This window comes from Arvicanthis niloticus, chromosome 5, assembly GCF_011762505.2.
Source record: "Arvicanthis niloticus isolate mArvNil1 chromosome 5, mArvNil1.pat.X, whole genome shotgun sequence".
NCBI lineage: Eukaryota > Metazoa > Chordata > Mammalia > Rodentia > Muridae > Arvicanthis > Arvicanthis niloticus.
In genome coordinates this window covers 31,916,750-31,933,793 of record NC_047662.1, presented here as the reverse complement: position 1 = coordinate 31,933,793, position 17,044 = coordinate 31,916,750, and the positions used below count along the sequence as shown (strand labels likewise).

Below are 17,044 nucleotides of genomic sequence, written 5' to 3'. Positions count from 1 at the left end.
ATCTTTTATTTTACAAATCAATCCAGTCATTTACTACTGGTTTCCTTTTGATTATCTTATGAACCAGCATCCCATGACTCCAGCCCTTTGGTTCTTAGGAGACAGCAAGCACAATTTTTTTCTTAGCATTGCAAAAAAATTCAGAGATCTGTCTGCCTTGTTAAGCACAGACAATAAGCTAGTTGGGTGGGACATTGTCCTGACATTAAGATTTCTACCACACCTGGACCTGGACTCACTGTGTCTCAGGCTGACTTTGAACTCAGGAATTGGCCTGCACTTGTTTCTGCCTGACTTTGTATCTTTCTGAAAACCTGGATCTTAGTGTAGCTGGCTTTGTTCCTTTAGATTCGTGAAGCCCCTCATGCAATTCATACTGCATCCTTATTTTTCGCATTGTTGAAACAGTATATATTTTCAAACTCATGAATTTAGTTCTTTACTATAGCCTTAAGGGCTATTCTGAAGATCCTAGTATTTCCTATTTTACTGAGACTTGACATATCCTGGAGTCCCATCACTCTGTCTCCACCAGGACAATGCTAGGCTTGGCACATATGTACATTTGTCCACCATGTACTGAAGTGCCCAAAGAAGCCAGAGGAAGGTGTTTGATCCCCTGCAATTGTAGCTACAGAGAGTTGTTATCCACCATGTGGGTGCTGAGAAAAGTAATCATTGCTTGTAACTGTTGAGCTATTCTCCAGCTGTATTTGCTTATTTTGAGACACAGTCTCTCTGTCTAGCCCTTATTGAACAAGAAGTTGATAGTCTAGGATGACCTTGAATTTACAGAGACAACTCCTCTTTCACTGTCTCCAGAATATTTGATGAAAGGAATTGATCACCACAAATTTGTTTTCTGAGGCTGGAGAGATGGCTGAACAGCTGGTCACAAGTATTAGATGCTCTCATAGAGAACCCAGGTAGAGTTTCCAGTACACAGGGTCAGCTTCCAACTGCTTGTACCTTCAGCTTCAGAGGATTCATCGACCTCTTCTTGAATCTTCAGGCAACAGGCACACAGGTAGTGCACACACAAACATGTGATCAACACATACACACAAATACTCACAGAGAAAAATTTAAAATTCATTTATGTTTGTTTGTTTGTTTGTTTGTTTATTTATGTGATGTCTTGTGTGCAGGTTCTTCCACCAGCCAGAAGCAATACTTGTACCTCCACATTTGGAGTTACAGGTGATTGTGAGTCACCAAACTTTAGTCCTGAAACTTGGGTCTTCTGCAAATCAATACACATTTTTGTTTGTTTTTTATTTTTTTTGAGACAGGGTCTCTCTGTGTAACTGTTCTGCTTGTCTTGGAATTTGCTACAGAGGCCAGGGTAGCCTTGAACTCAGAGATATCTTCCTAGTCAATGCCTGATTTAGTGCCACCTATCTGTAACTATGTCTTTTGTCTCCCCAGGTGCACACAAGCACGAGCCCAAAAGCTCTTGCACAAGCACACACAGGCACACACACGATTTCTAAGTATACTATCTGTCTTGCTAAGTTTTAAGAATTCTTTTATATTGTTTTTGTTTTGCAACTATTGTCCTTTATTCTGGAGGCTGGTCTCTTCATCTAATTATAGATTTCTGTATTGTGGGTTGAGACCCCATGGGAGGTTATCAGATTGAATGTAGGTCTTGAGGAAAATATGACAATAATATTCTGGACACACAATGAACAGACATTAATTCAAAATCAAGAGAGAAGTGAATCGAGTTGCCCTGGTAGTATGTGCACCTTCCACTCCAGTGGAGACTTGCTTCTAAACACCAAACACTTGCAATGTGCATTAACTGTACATGTCTTCCCATCAGGAATGCCAATAAATGCTGCCTTACACACTCTGCTCCTGGTCATTGTATGCTATGAACTCCAGATATTTCATTGTGTCTACGATGTTTATATTCTTACAGAAACAATCATTTAGTTATAAGAATCAAGGTCTTGTAATATGTTCTTCAGTGTGTAAATACTAAATTGATGTCTCTTTCTATTATACTGTCTTGTAATGTTGAATTTCATGAACTGCTGTTGGTGGGGCTAGACAAATAGCTTATTCATCAAGTAAATTGAGGACCTGGGTTCAGTTCCCAGTAATGTATATAAGCTTATAACTGTTTGTAACTCCAGTTCCAGGGGACCTGGGATTTCCTGTGGCCTCTGTGGTTACCAGATACAAGTAGTGCACAGATATAAGTGACAGAAAAATATCCCCGTATAGTGAGAACTTAGTTTTGTTTGAAAAGCACAGAAATATTATGGGAGTATATTTTCATTTTTATCCCAGGTGGGGGATATGGTGCTGCTTCAGATTGTCTATGGCAGCTGACTATGATTTACTTCTTGCTCTATAAGGAGCCTGAATCTTCCCTCTGCAGAGCCATTGTGGGTGTGTGTCCACTTGTGAAACAGCTGAAGAATTTACAGGTAATATAAATACTAAGACATTCAGCAGTGGTGTGGGCTGGTGATCACTGTTATTAGATGGTAGTTGCTGTTGTCAAGTTCCTGTGCAAAAGTGAAGGAATAAAAAATTAGATGTCTTGATAGTGAAGATCAAATGTCTCTAAGGAACTAAACATCCCCAAATCAACAGGAAGTTGTCTAACAATAATGCTGCCCCCTTTCCCCTCTATCATTTTTTCCCTCTCATACCTGGTGTTCGAGGGATAAAAAGGCCACCCTTTCATCAGCAGAGAGAACTCACAAAGACCAGCTACACCCATATATAAAAAATATAAAAGAAACCTTTTAAAAGTAATGTTTTGATTCATGAATTTCTACCATTCATTTTGTTAAGTGGATATAGCATTTAGTGTGGATGACACGGAAATGATGTTTCCAATGGAAAAACCTGGAGTTTATGTCCCATCTCTAGACATTGACAAGGACATCATGGAGGTAAGATGCCAGCTTGTTCCCTGAGGGATTTCCTGAGGGGTTTGATAGACAGTGCTATGTGAATGGTTCCCCTTACAAACCATCTCCACATTGGATTGTTGTATTTAGTTTGGGGATGTAGGATTTTGCTATATAGCCCAGGCTTCCTTAGAACTTGTTCTTCCTGCCTCAGCCTCAGGAATGCTAGAATTACAGGTTGTTCATTCCTGCTCATGAACTCTAATTAACACATGAGTGTCTCAGCTTGTATGAGTGACTTTTCCTTTGCTGTGATAAAAACAACATGATGATAAGAAACTATTATAGAGTTTATATGGGCTTATGGTTCCAAATCAATGAGTTCATCATGGCAGAAAGGCATGGCAGCAGGAGAAAGGCGGTGAGAGAGCACAGTTTCAACTGCAAGCATGAAGCAGGAAGACAAAACTGGAAGTTAGGCAAGGCTGTGAACCCTTAAAGTCTACCCCAGTGATATACTTCTTCCAGAAAGGCTGCACCTGCCTATAACATCCCCAAACAGCACCACAATGGGGGACCACATTTTTAAATATGTGAATCTAAGGGAGACATTCTCCCTCAAACATCCACACAACCTAAATCAGCAACATGCTTAGAGAAGATCCTGTTACCAACAGTCCCATCCTTTGTTATCTCACTGCTTGTTTTTCAGGATGTGGAGAACAGAGTCTTATGTATCACCTCCCATGTATATAAGATTCTTGCTAAGGATCCTGAGTTCAGACATGGCTACATTGTTTTTAAAGTCTCTGAAGCACTCAAGTTTTTGTGTCATGTTTCACTGGTAACAGTTTAATGGAATTAATGTTTCTTTTATAAATAAATTGACTGTAATCAATTTGAGATCTCTCCATATCAATGAAAATAAATTATCCTTACGATATCCTGTAAGCTATGTGGAAGTTTATTTTTTAATGCTTTTGTGTGTCTAAATGTGTGTGTCTGTGTGCGCGCGTATGCACATTGCACTGTATCTATGTACATGTGTTGGCATAAGATTGGAGGTCAGAGGTTAATGTTGGGTGTCTTCCTCAATTGCTCTCTACTTTCTCTTTTAAGAAAAAAATCATAATTTTCTATCAATCTGCATTTGCTCCTTAATACTGGGATACCAGATCATAGCCAGCCAGTATCTCAGGAGAGACAAGAAGCAATGGGAGGATCTCTACCTTGACTAGGACAACAGATTCTCTGGGGCTCTGGCTGGACAGGAATGGCCAAAGTGATACAATTCTCACAGGGTAAGCTGGGCCAGTGCAGGTGTTCCTTCATATCTCTGCTACCTCAGCAGTCTCAGAGCTAGTGTTGGCAGGTGGTTAGAAACCTTAGCCAGAGCCACAAGGGGAATGGTGGGAGGTGACTGCAATGAAACAATAAACCACAAAAGGCATCCTGTATCCAAAGCAGCACACAGCTGTGGCAGCCTGCTGTGCAGAGCCAGGGTTCAAAGATGAATGCTTCAGGAAAGAAAACTCTTCCCTGGAGTGTTTCAGCTCAGTAAGACAGACAGGCACCCTCAGATGATTCTTGGTGAAATAATTTGTGCCCTTTATTCCTCGTGGACAAGTACCTTATAAATATATTTTTGGGGTGGAGTGGGATCCAGAGTTAGATTCTTCCCACTGACCCAATCTGAATATTAAGGATGCATTATTTGCATGGGGAAGGACTTTAGGTGATGTCCTACATGACTGGTAGTAATGGTCCTCCTAGTGGGGTGTTGTCTCCCAGGACTGGTACAGCAAGGCTCAGAGCTGGGTTACACCTGTTTTTCTTTTTTCACCGGACATTTTATTTATTTACATTTGAGATGCCATCCCCTTTCCCCATTTCTTCTTCCTAGAATCCCCCTATCACATCCCCCTCCTCCTTTTTGCTTTTATACGATTTTAATTACATGCAAGTATTAAGGTAAGTTCTAGGTTGAGGAACTAGCAATAAATTAGATGCAAATAGTCAAGGAACAAGCAAGACAATAAACGCAAGTAGTCAAACAACAAGCAAGACAGTAAATACAAATAGTCAAAAAACAAGCAAGGCAATAAACAAAATTCTGTGAACACCCCTGTGACCACTGTTTGTAAGGGCTTATCAAGATGAACAAAATATCTGAGCCAACTTCCCTGTCCTAACCCAAAGTCATTTTCATGTCTGAAGCCTACTTCCTTGTTCCTAAAATGTAGATTCCTTCCTGAAATTACTTATAGAGGGAGCCCTCCAACACAAGGAGGGAAATTATACCAAAGAAAAAGCAAGAAAGTAATCTTCCAACAAACCCAAAAGAAGACAGTCACACAAACATAACTCTGCTGATAATAACAAAAATAACAGGAAGCAACAAACACTTTTCTTTAATATCTCTTAACATCAGTGGACTCAATTCCCCAATAAAAAGACATAAACTAAGAGACTGGATACATAAACAGGACCCAGCATTTTGTCCCATATAGGAAACTCACTTCAGTGACAAAGACAGACACTACCTCAGAATAAAATACTGGAAAATAATTTGACAAGCAAATGGTCCCAAAAAACAAGTTGGAGTAGCCATTCTAATATTGAATAAAATTGATTTTCAACCAAAAGTTATCAAGAAAGACAAGGATGGACACGTCATACTCATCAAAGGAAAAATCACCCAAGATGAAATCTCAATTCTGAACATCTATGCACCAAATGCAAGGGCACCCACATTCATAAAAGAAACTTCACTAAAGCTCAAAACGCACATTGCACCTCACACAATAATAGTAGAAAACTTCAACACCCCACTCTCATCAATGGACAGATCTTGGAAACAGAAACTAAACAGAGACACAGTGAAACTAAGAGAAGTTATGAACCAAGTGGATTTAGCAGATATTTATAGAACATTTCATCCAAAACCAAAAGAATATACCTTTTTCTCAGCACCTCATGGTACTTTCTCCAAAATTGACCATAACTGGTCACAAAAAAAGGCCTCAACAGATACAAGAATATTGAAATAATTCCATGCATTCTATCAGATCACCACGGACTAAGGCTGGTTTTCAATAATGATAAAATCAATAAAAAGCCCACATCACGTGGAAACTGAACAACACTCTACTCAATGAAGACTTGGTAAGGAAGAAATGAAGAAAGAAATGAAAGACTTTTAGAATTTAATGAAAATGAAGACACATCATACCAAAACTGATGGGGCACAATGAAAGCAGGGCTAAGAGGAAAACTCATAGCTCTAACTGCCTTCAAAGAGAAACTGGAGAAAGCATACGCTAACAGCTTGATAAAACCTGCTTTTCTCAATTATGAAACTTACCAAGGTTTTGACAGTGAGAAAGTGGTGGGGAAGCACCCTCATGGAAGCAGGAAGAGGGGGGATAAGATAAGTGGTTTGTGGAGGGGAAACTGGTAAAGGGGTTAAAATTTGAAATGTAAATAAATAGAGTACCCAATTTAAAAAAAGAGAGATACTAGAGAACACAGGTAAACAGGTAGAATCCCTTAAAGGGGGAGAAAAAAAGAAGCCCTTAAAGAGGAAACACAAAAATCCCTTAAAGAATTTCAGGAAAACACAACCGAACAGGTAAAGGAATTGAACAAAACAATCCAGGATCTTAAAATGGAAATAGAAACAATAAAGAAATTACAAAGGGAGACTACCCTGAAGATAGAAAACCTAGGAAAGGGATCAGGAGTCATAGATGCAAGCATCACCAACAGAATACAAGAGATACAAGAGAGACTCTCAGGTGCAGAAGATACCATAGAAGACATTGACACATCAGTCAAAGAAAATACAGAAAGTGTAAAGCTCCTAACTCAAAATGTTCAAGAAATCTAGGACACAATAAAATGACCAAAACTAAGAATAATAGGTATAGAAGAGAGTGAAGATTTTTCAAAGGGCCAGCAAACATCTTCAAGAAAATTACAGAAGAAAACTTCCCTAACCTAAAGAAAGTGATGCCAATAAATGTACAAGAAGCCTATAGAGCACCAAACCAATGGGACCAGAAAATAAATTCTTCCTGTCACATAATAATTAAAACACCAAATGCAGATCAAAGAATAATATTGAAAGTGGCAAGGAAAAAAAGTCAAGTAACATATAAAGGCAGACCCATCAGAATAACACAAGCCTTCTCAACAGAGACTCTAAAAGCCATAAGATCTTGGGCAGATGTCATACAGACCATAAGAGAGCAAAAATACTAGCTCAGGCTACTATACCCAGGACAACTCTCAATTACTATAGAGGGAGAAACCAAGGTGTTCCATGACAAAACCAAATTTATACAATATCTTTCCACAAATCCAGCTCTACTGAGGATAAAAGAAGGAAAACTCCAACCCAAGGAGTGGAACTACACCCAAGAAAAAGCAAGAAACTAATCTCATAACAAACCAAAAAGAAGAGAACCACACAAGCATAATTCCACCTCTGACAACATAAATAACAGGACACAACAATCATTGGTCCTTAATATCTCTGAGCATCAATAGACTGAATTCCTCAATAAAAAGACATAGACTAACAGGCTAGCTACATAAAGAGGACCCAGCATTTTGCTGCATAAAACAAACACACCTCAGTGACTAAGAAGGACACTACAACAAAGTAAAAGGCTGGAAAAATGTTTCTAGGCCTATGGTTCCAAGAAACAATCTGGAGTAGCAATTCTAGTATCCAATTAAATAGGCTTTCAATCAAAAGTCATCAAAAGAGATGAAAAAGGACACTACATACTCATCAAAATAAAAATCCGCCAAGAGGAATTCTCAATTCTGAATGACTATGCCCCAAATTCAAGGGCACCCATATTTGTGAAAGAAACATTACTGAAGCTCAAATCACACACTGAACTTCACACAATAATAGTAGAAGAGTTTATCACTCTACTCTGACCAATAGACAAGTTGTGAAAACAGAAAGTAAACAGAGACTCAGTGAAACTAACAGAAGTTATGAATCAAATAAAGTTAACAGGTGTCTACAGAACATTCCACCCTAAAATAAAAGAATATATCTTCTTCTCATCATTTCATGATAGTTTCTCCAAAACTGACCATATAATCAGTCACAAAGCAAGCCTCAAACAATACAAGAATATTGAAATAATCCCATGCATCCTATCAGATCACCATAGACTAAGGCTGATCTTCAACAACAAAAAGAACAGAAAGCTCACATATACACGGAAGCTGAACAATTATCTACTCAATGATAACTTTCTCAGGGGAGAAATAAAGAAATTAAAGACTTTGTAGAATTTAACAAAAATGGAGACGCAACATACCAAACTTATTGGGCACAATAAAAACTCTGAGTGCTTCCATAAAGAAATTGGAGAGAGCATACACTAGCAGGTTAACAGCACATCTGAAATGTCTGAAAAAAAGAAGCAAATCCAAGAGGAGTAGTAGACAGCAGGAAATAATCAAACTCAGGGCTGAAATCAACCAAGTAGAAAAAAGAGCTATACAAAGAATCAACAAAACCAGGAACTGATTTATTTATTTATTTATTTATTTATTTATTATTTTATTTTATTTATTTTTTAGAAAATCAACAAGATAGATAAACTCTTAGCCAGACTAATCAGAGGGCACTGAGACAGTGTCCAAATTAACAAAATCAGAAATGAAAGTGGAGACATAACAACAGAAACTGTAGAAATCCAAAAAAAATCATCAGATCCTACTACAAAACCCTATACTCAACAAAACTGGAAAATACAGATAAAATGGATGATTTTCTAGACAGATACCAGGTTCCAGAGTTAAATCTGGATCAGATAAGCCATCTAAACAGTACCATAACCCCAAAGGAAATAGAAGCAATCAGTTAAAGTCTTCCAACCAAAACATCCTAAGGGCAAGATTGGTTTTTGGTGCAGAATTCTATGAGATCTTCAAGGGATACCTAAAACCAATACTTCTCAAATTATTTCATAAAATAGAAACAGAAGGAGCACTACCCAATACATTCTATGAAGCCATAGTTACACTGATATCTAAACCACACAAAGACCCAACAAAAAGAGAACTTCAGACCATTTTGCTTCCTGGATGTTGATGCAAAAATACTAAGTAAAATTCTTGCAAACTGAATCCGAGAACACATCAAAACAAACATTCACCACGATCAAGTAGGCTTGAAGATCCAAGAAATGCAGGGATGGTACAATACATGGAAATTCATCAATGTAATACAGTATATAAACAAATTAAAGAAAAAAAAAACTCCACTTCTTGAGTTCTTTGTATATATTGGATATTAGTTCTCTATTGGATATAGGATTTGCAAAGATCTTTTTCCCAATCTGTTATTCACATTTTTGTCATATTAACAGTGTCCTTTGCCTTACAGAAGCTTTGCATTTTTATGAGGTCCCATTTGTCAGTTCTTGATCTTAGAGCATAAGCCATTGGTTTTCCGTGGAGGAAATTGCCCCCCTGTGCCCATGTGTTCGAAGCTCTTCCCCACTTTCTCCTCTATTATCTTTAGTGTATCTGGTTTTATGTGGAGGTCATTGATCTCTTGGACTTGAGAGCTTTGAACAGGGAGATAAGAATGGGTCAATATGCATTCTTCTACATGCTGATCTCCAGTATGTCATGTCAGTAATGATTTTGCTGCAGGGAATGCTCAGGGTGTTGCACCAGCAGGGGTGTGTCCTGAAAGGTACCCTGATCAAGCACTTGTTAGTATCACTGAGCTAAAATTGTATTGTTACCTTGCTTCCTGTGGATTCACTCTTTCTGTGTTACATCCTGGTGTTGTGATTCCAGGTTAGTAGGTGATCAGGATCTACAACCAAAATTACGGAATCTACCTTCTGTGGTCATGTTTCAGAAAGGTGAGTAAGCAGTAGATAGGGACAAGGCAGGTGTCCCTCTGCCTCTCCTGCCTGGGTTTACAACTGCAAATCCAGAGCTGTATGAGGCAGTATTTGGGATTTGGGGGCTTCTCTGAACCCCTGCAAAGGCAACCAGGTGTCTCTGGTGAACAGTCAGGGAGAACTGTGCACAGCTGCAGGCTCTTGCTATGTTTGTCAAAATCTTAGTAGCTGTGCCATCAGCCTGGAACATCTCACAGTCAGAGCAGCCTGTCCCTGAAAAGCTGGGCAGTGCACTCAGGCTTTCTTTCTTTTACAACTGAAAAGACATCTACAGGCTCGTGCATGTCCTTCACACAGTTACCTCACAGCATCTGCTACACCTGAGCATAAAGCAGTCTGAATTCTTCTCCCTTCTGGAACATGGGGAAACATACTATACCGAAATAAAGGAAAGATCAAATGGCAGCAGGTGCAGTAGAGACAGACCTGGCACCTGTAGAGGATAGAGCCTGAGATGTGAGCTTGGGTTTATAGAGAGCAAGGTTAGGACAAGATGCACCAGGAAAGCGACAACTGAGCAGAGCTGAAGTGGGCAAGGAAAGATGCCATATGGATGTGTAGTCAAAGTTAAAGGAGAGGCAAAGTCCCTGAACTTGGTATGTCAGTGTCCAGACCAGTGCAGCAGGAGCGGAAGGAGCAAGGGAAGAGGGTGAACACGTATGCTGGGGCTTTTAAGACTAGTGTAAGGAGTTTGAATTGGACTAGGAACTGTGAGAAGACTAGGTAGCAGAATGTGCCTACTTTATGTTTGTAAAGAATTGCTCCAACCCTATTGTAGTAGTTAGAGCCTGTGTAGGAAGGTAATTCCCTAGCCCTCAAGAGTTAGAGGCAGGAGGACTTCTGCCTGATCTACATTTAGGTCAGCCAGAGCTTCATGGGGAGACCCATAAATAATAATATATATTTAGTTAAAATAAAAAAAAAATGAGATGAAAGGATCTTTCTATTTGTGATACTAGATGGTCCTGCAGACCCTTCTCATATTCCCCGAAACAAAAACTGTGGCTGTGAGCCCTTGGGAGAAGTTGTCATTAGTGAGACAGGGATTGAGGAACAGAGTCAGAGACAAGCAGGGCATTCAGGCTGCTTGTGAGCAGACACAACAGGTATTTTCTCAGATTCTTGAGGAGCCTGAATTTACAAGCTGTGAAGATTCATTTTTTTTAATCTTCTTTTATCTCATTAATATTTATTTATTCATTTTCCTCCTGATTGCAGCCCCCCCACGTCCTCAGAGACCCACAAACAAATATAAGACCAGGCTCAGGGAGACTTGTGGAAGAGTTGGGGGAAGGAAAAATATCTTCTTAAAAGATACCTTGTGGGAGATTCAGCTCACTGGCCTGTGTGTCCTGAGACTCTCTGGCTTTATCTTAGTTGTTTCTTTCTCTTATGATGAAGTGAAGAGAGATCTGGGCCAGGCAAGTTCCATGGACTGTAAGAAGGGAGGCAAAAAACCCATGATGATCTTGCCTCCAGTGTTTTTATTTTCATTTTAGTTGCTTTGTTGAAAATAGATTGTAGATGTCACAGAAGCTACAAGGGACACTGTAGACCTAAAACCCCAGAGATTTCTGTGGCTCAGAGAGGTATAGTGACAGATGTGTGGTAACATGAAGTATGAGGAAGTAGAATTTTGACATGCTTGAGGGAGGCATCAAGGGATTAGATATGGCAGATATTAAGAGACAAAGGAGGTAGAGATGATGCCAGAGGCTTTGACTTGGACAAATAGAAAGTGATGTTGTTTTACCAGATGGAGTAAATTGGAGAGTGAGCATATCTGAGGTGTACTTTGTGTGTGTGTGTGTGTGTATAGCTCAGCACATGTAGATGTCAGAGGACAATATTTGGGATACATTTCTTTTGTTCCCCTATGTGGGTGTCAGGGATCAAACTCAGGCCATTATGCTTGGCAGCATTTGTCTTTTCACACAGTAGTAGCACAGGAACCTTGCCTATTGTCTTCTTTAATCCCATGTAGCCAATGGTAACCTAGAATTTTCCATGTAGCTACGGATTCCCTTGATCTCCATTGGGAACACTTAAACATATCAATGGTTAGCTGTATCTGCCTCTGGGAATGTCAGGCATGGTATTGTTACAGAGACAGGCAGGAAGATCAATGGAATAGAATTGAAGAGCCAGAAATGAACCCGCACACCTATGTTGCGGTAAATCTCTTGCCCATAGGGAGTCCATAGAATAACGACACAAGTCAATAAATATCAAATGAATGCTGCATGCCTAGATTGGGCAGATTTACCATTAAACTACACTATTTCCCCGGCTATGAGAGCTCTTAACAACTTGCGGTTTCCTAGGTCAAGGTCTTCTTCGTCTTCTCTCTCTCTCTCTCTCTCTCTCTCTCTCTCTCTCTCTCTCTCTCTCGACCAACTGCCCTCTCTCTCGGCCAACTGCCAACCCCCCCACCCCCCCACCCCCCCACCCCCCCCCCGCCTTCTCTCTCTCTCTCTTCCTCTCCTTTTTCTGCCTCTGGCTCCTCCCACTCCTCTTCTACTGCCCAATCACTGGCTGTAGCCTTTATTTAACAAATTTGATTGGACAGAAGGTTTACAAGATTCACTCCTCCTTCGCAGCCCCTCCCAGGAGTGGAGTTACCATGACAACAAGAGGCTAGGGCTATCCACCACATACCTATGGTCACTTGTTCTTTGACAAGGGAGCTAAAACCATCCAGTGGAAAAAGGTCAGCATTTTCAACAAGTGGTGCTGGCTCAACTGGAGGTCAGCATGTAGAAGAATGCAAATTAATCCATTCTTATCCCCTTGTACAAAGCTCAACCCTCAGATGATTTTTGGTGAAATAACGTGTGCCCTTTATTCCTTGTGGACAAGTACCTTATACATATATTTTTGGGGTGAATTGGGATCCCGAGTTAGATTCTTCCCATTGACTCAGTCTGAGTATTAGGGATGCATTATTTGCATGGGGAGGACTTTAGGCGATGGCCTACATGACTGGTAGTTAAGGTCCTCCTAGTGGGGTGTCATAGTTATATCTCCCAGGACTGGTACAGCAAGGCTGGGAGCTGGGTTACACCTGCTTTTCTTTTTTTATTCGATATTTTATTTATTTACATTTGAGATGTGATTCCCTTTCCAACCAGCCAGAGCTCCCCAGGGTCGAAACCACCAGCCTAGGAGCACATATGGAGGGACACATGTCTCCAGATGTATATGTAGGGGAGGATGGCCTTGTTGGGCATAGATGGGAGAGGAGATCTTTGGTCTCATGAAGGCTGAACACTGAGTGTGGGGGGGGGGGGAATCCGAGGCTTGGGAAGGGGAGTACGGGGTAGGTGGGTGCACAGCCTCATAGAAGCAGGAGGAGGGGGGATGGGATAAGGGGTTCCTGGGTGGTGGTGGGAATGCGGTAAGGGGATAAAATTTGAAATGTAAATATTATATCCAATAAAAGAGGGGGAAAAAAGAAAAGCAGTTAGAGCTAACATCCTTAATAAAATGTCAGCCCTCTTTTAAAAAGTTATCTTGATACTAAAATTTGTTTTGAGAATTGTATATTGCAGAATGATCAGCCTTGGTGTATCTACTCATCAAGCAAGCTGGGCAGACCTGCTCAAACCTCTGAGGTCCGGGAATTCCATCTGGATGCAGTGAAGACACAGCATCAGAGGCTTATCAATCTACTCTTCCTCCCACTCCTCTTCTAATATCTCAACACCCATAATCAGCTTGAAGAAGCTAATGAAGAGTCAGCACCCCTATTCCCTGGGCTTGTGGACTAAGGTGGTAAGTGTTGGGCTGTCTTTCTAGGGAAAAGTAGTGGTTTTGTGGGAATAGAGAGGATTAGCTAGGGTTTATTGCATAGCTATCACCTATTAGTAGAAATCTGTACAATTATTATCAAGATGAAGATATAATTTCTTAAATGGCACCAATTTACTTTGATTACAAATTTTAAGGTTTTCATTGGTACGAGCTTCTTACAGATATAAAAGTGAGATGAATATTGTTACTCTCATAGGCATTGTACCAGTATAACACATTTAGGAATACAAGGCTTAGATCCAGTCCTTCTTTAACCTTTTTAACAGATTTGAGATGGACAGCCTGTATAGCAAATTCATGGCTTGGAGTTTATTGTTAGGGTGTTTCCTATGTTTTATTTAGAAATAGCTGAGTGGAGTTAACAGACAACAGTCCAGATTACCTTACATGGATAGTTGGTTTTCAAAACATCAGAAGTCCACAGAATTGATGTGACAAACATTTCTGTATTAATGTTCATTTTGATTAGAGACCTGTCTGCTCCTGACAGCTTCATATATTGAATTCTAAGAAGAAATTGAGCATCTTTGGAGTTACTCCAGTTGTGGTGAGACAGCCACTAGACAAGAAGTGCCGCTCTCCATCTACAGACAAATTACTGTCCAGAAAAGGACACACTTGCAGAATAGTCGACTGATTATATCTGCCTAGACAGAGTAATCAGCCCTTAATAATTCTGCAGCACTAAGGTCTGTCAGATGATCCTGGGCCAGAAGGCAGAAGAACAGATGCTCCAATGTTTTGTAGTGGAGGGAGTGTCCAGGTGTTCAGAGGTCTCTATAAATTGGCTAAGTTTTAGAAGCTATGCTTTGTGCTTCCCACAATTATAGTTAACTCAGTAATTCTGGATTTCTGATGGGGTTGAAAACTTATAGCCTCATAGCCAATCCTGGCTATTTACCTTGAGAGAAAAGATTTGAGTGGATGGTCTTCAGCTGACATTCATTCTAAAGCCAAGGTAAAAGCCAGGTTCAGAACTAAGTGTTTTAGTTAGGATAGATGACAGAGGTTCTGGTTAGTCAACAAAATGATGGACTGGGTATTAGGACTATCTTGTACCTCACTGGTACAAATTGGCATAACTATGCTCTAATTGTATTTTGAGAGAAAAGTTTCATTTTAACAGGAAGGGTGATATGTAGGAGGAGCTAAGGTGGGAGAAATACTGAGAGGAAGAGAAGGAGTAAGGAGAGGAGGAGAAGAAGGAGAGGAGAAGCTAGGTGATGAAAGAGAGAAAGAGGGGGGAGACAGGGAGGCAGATGTTCATGTATCTCCACCAGTCAAAGATAGTTGATATATCTAGTTTGGGTAGTGGGTTACACCTCTGATTGAGCAATACCAAACTTATAAAGCCTATGATTAACATTTTAAAAAAATGTGTAAATGCAAAAAGGAAAAGGGGGCATGGGATAGGAGTTTTCTAAGGGGGGAATGGGGGAAGGGGATGGCATCTGAAGTGTAAATAAAATATCTAATAAAAAGAAAAAAAAGAAATGCTCAACATCCTTAGTCATCAGGGAAATGCAAATCAAAACAACCCTGAGATACCACCTCATACCAGTAAGAATGGCTAAGATCAAAAACTCAGGTGATAGTAGATGCTGGCAAGGATGCGGAGAAAGAGGAACACTTCTCCATTGTTGGTGGGATTGCAAGCTGGTACAACCACTCTTGAAATCAGTCTGGTGGTTCCTCAAAAAACTGGACATAGCATTACCTGAGGATCCAGCTATAGCACTCCTGGGCATATACCCAGAAGATGCTCCAACATATAACAAGGACATATGCTCCACTATGTTCATAGCAGCCTTATTTATAATAGCCAGAAGCTGGAAAGAACACAGATGTCCCTCAACAGAGGAATGGATACAAAAAATGTGGTACATCTACACAATGGAGTATTACTCAGCTATTAAAAATAATGAATTTGAGAAATTTTTAGGTAAATGGATGGATCTAGAAATTATCATCCTGGGCGAGATAACCCAATCACAAAAAAACACACATGGTATTTACTCACTGTTTAGCAGATGCTAGCCCAAAAGCTTGGAATAGGGAAGACTCAACTGGCAGATCACATGAAGCTCATGAAGAAGGAAGACCACGAGGGGATGCCTCAGTTCTACTTAGAACGAGTAATAAAAATACTCAAGGGAGCAAATATGGAAACAAAACATGGGACAGAAACTGAAGGAGGGGCCACCAGGAGACCATTCCATCTGGGTATTCATCCCATGTACAGTCACCTAAGCTAGACACTGATGTGGATGGCTGGAAGTGCATGCTGTCAAGAACATGATACAGCTGTCTACTTAGAGGTCTGCCAAAGACTAACACATTCAGAGGACGATGCTCACAGCTAGCCACTGATATGATCAAGGGTTTCCCAATGAAGAACTTAGAGAGAAGACTGAAAGAGCAGAAAGGGTTTGTGACCCCAGGAGGGAAGCAACAATACCAAACAACCAGAGCCCCCCCCCCCAGGGTCTAAACCACCAGCCTGGGAGCACATAGGGAGGGACCCATGACTCCAGCAGTATATGTACGGGAGGATGGCCTTGTCACTCATAGGTGGGAGAGGAGTTTCTTGGTCCCATAAAAAAGGAACACAGAGTGGGCGGGGGTAGTAGGGGGTAAGTGAGGGCACTGCCTCATAGAAGCATGAGGAAGGGAGATGAGATAGGAGGTCTCTGGGTGGTGGGAGGATGTGGAGTAAGGGGATAATCTGAAAGGTAAATATAATACCCAATTAAAAAAAAAAAAAAAGATTGGTCTGTAGTTCTCTTTCTTTGTTGGCTCTTTCTGTGGTTTAGGTATGAGCATAATTGTAGCTTCATAGAACGAATTGGGTAGTGTTCATTCTGTTTCTGTTTGATGGAATAGCTTGAAGAGGATTGGTATTAGGTCTTCCTTGAAGGTCTGAGAGAATTCTGCACTGAAACCATCTGGCCCCGGACATTTTTTGGTGGGGAGATTTTTAATGACTGCTTCTATTTCTTTAGGAGTCATGTGACTGTTCAGATGGTTTATCTGCTCCTCGTTTAACTTTGGTACCTGATATCTATCTAGAAAATTGTCCATTTCCTCCAGATTTTCCAATTTTGTTGAGTATAGGCCTTTGTAGTAGGATCTGATAATTTTTTAAATTTCCTCTGTTTCTGTTGTTATGTCTCCCTTTTCAGTTCTGATTTTATTAATTTGAGTACTGTCTCTGTGCCCTTTGGTTAGTCTGGCTAAGGGTTTGTCTATCTTGTTGATTTTCTCAAAGAACCAGCTCCTGGTTTTGTTGATATTTTGTATAGTTCTTTCTGTTTCAACTTGGTTGATTTCTGCCCTGAGTTTGATTATTTCCTGCCATCTACTCCTCTTGGGTATATTAGCTTCTTTTTGTTCTAACGCTTTCAGGTG

At 40.3% G+C, this 17,044-nt stretch overlaps 1 long non-coding RNA gene across 1 annotated transcript; it reads right to left on the bottom strand.

Annotated features, from left to right (window-relative positions):
- Positions 1-1,080: 1,080 nt before the first annotated feature.
- On the bottom strand, positions 1,081-12,210 carry LOC143442206 (uncharacterized). Its single transcript, XR_013110217.1, has 3 exons — positions 12,090-12,210; positions 11,142-11,258; positions 1,081-2,522 (listed from the first exon to the last, which is right to left on the bottom strand). It is a non-coding gene; the product is annotated as an uncharacterized LOC143442206 (long non-coding RNA).
- Between the last annotated feature and the right edge of the window lie 4,834 nt (positions 12,211-17,044).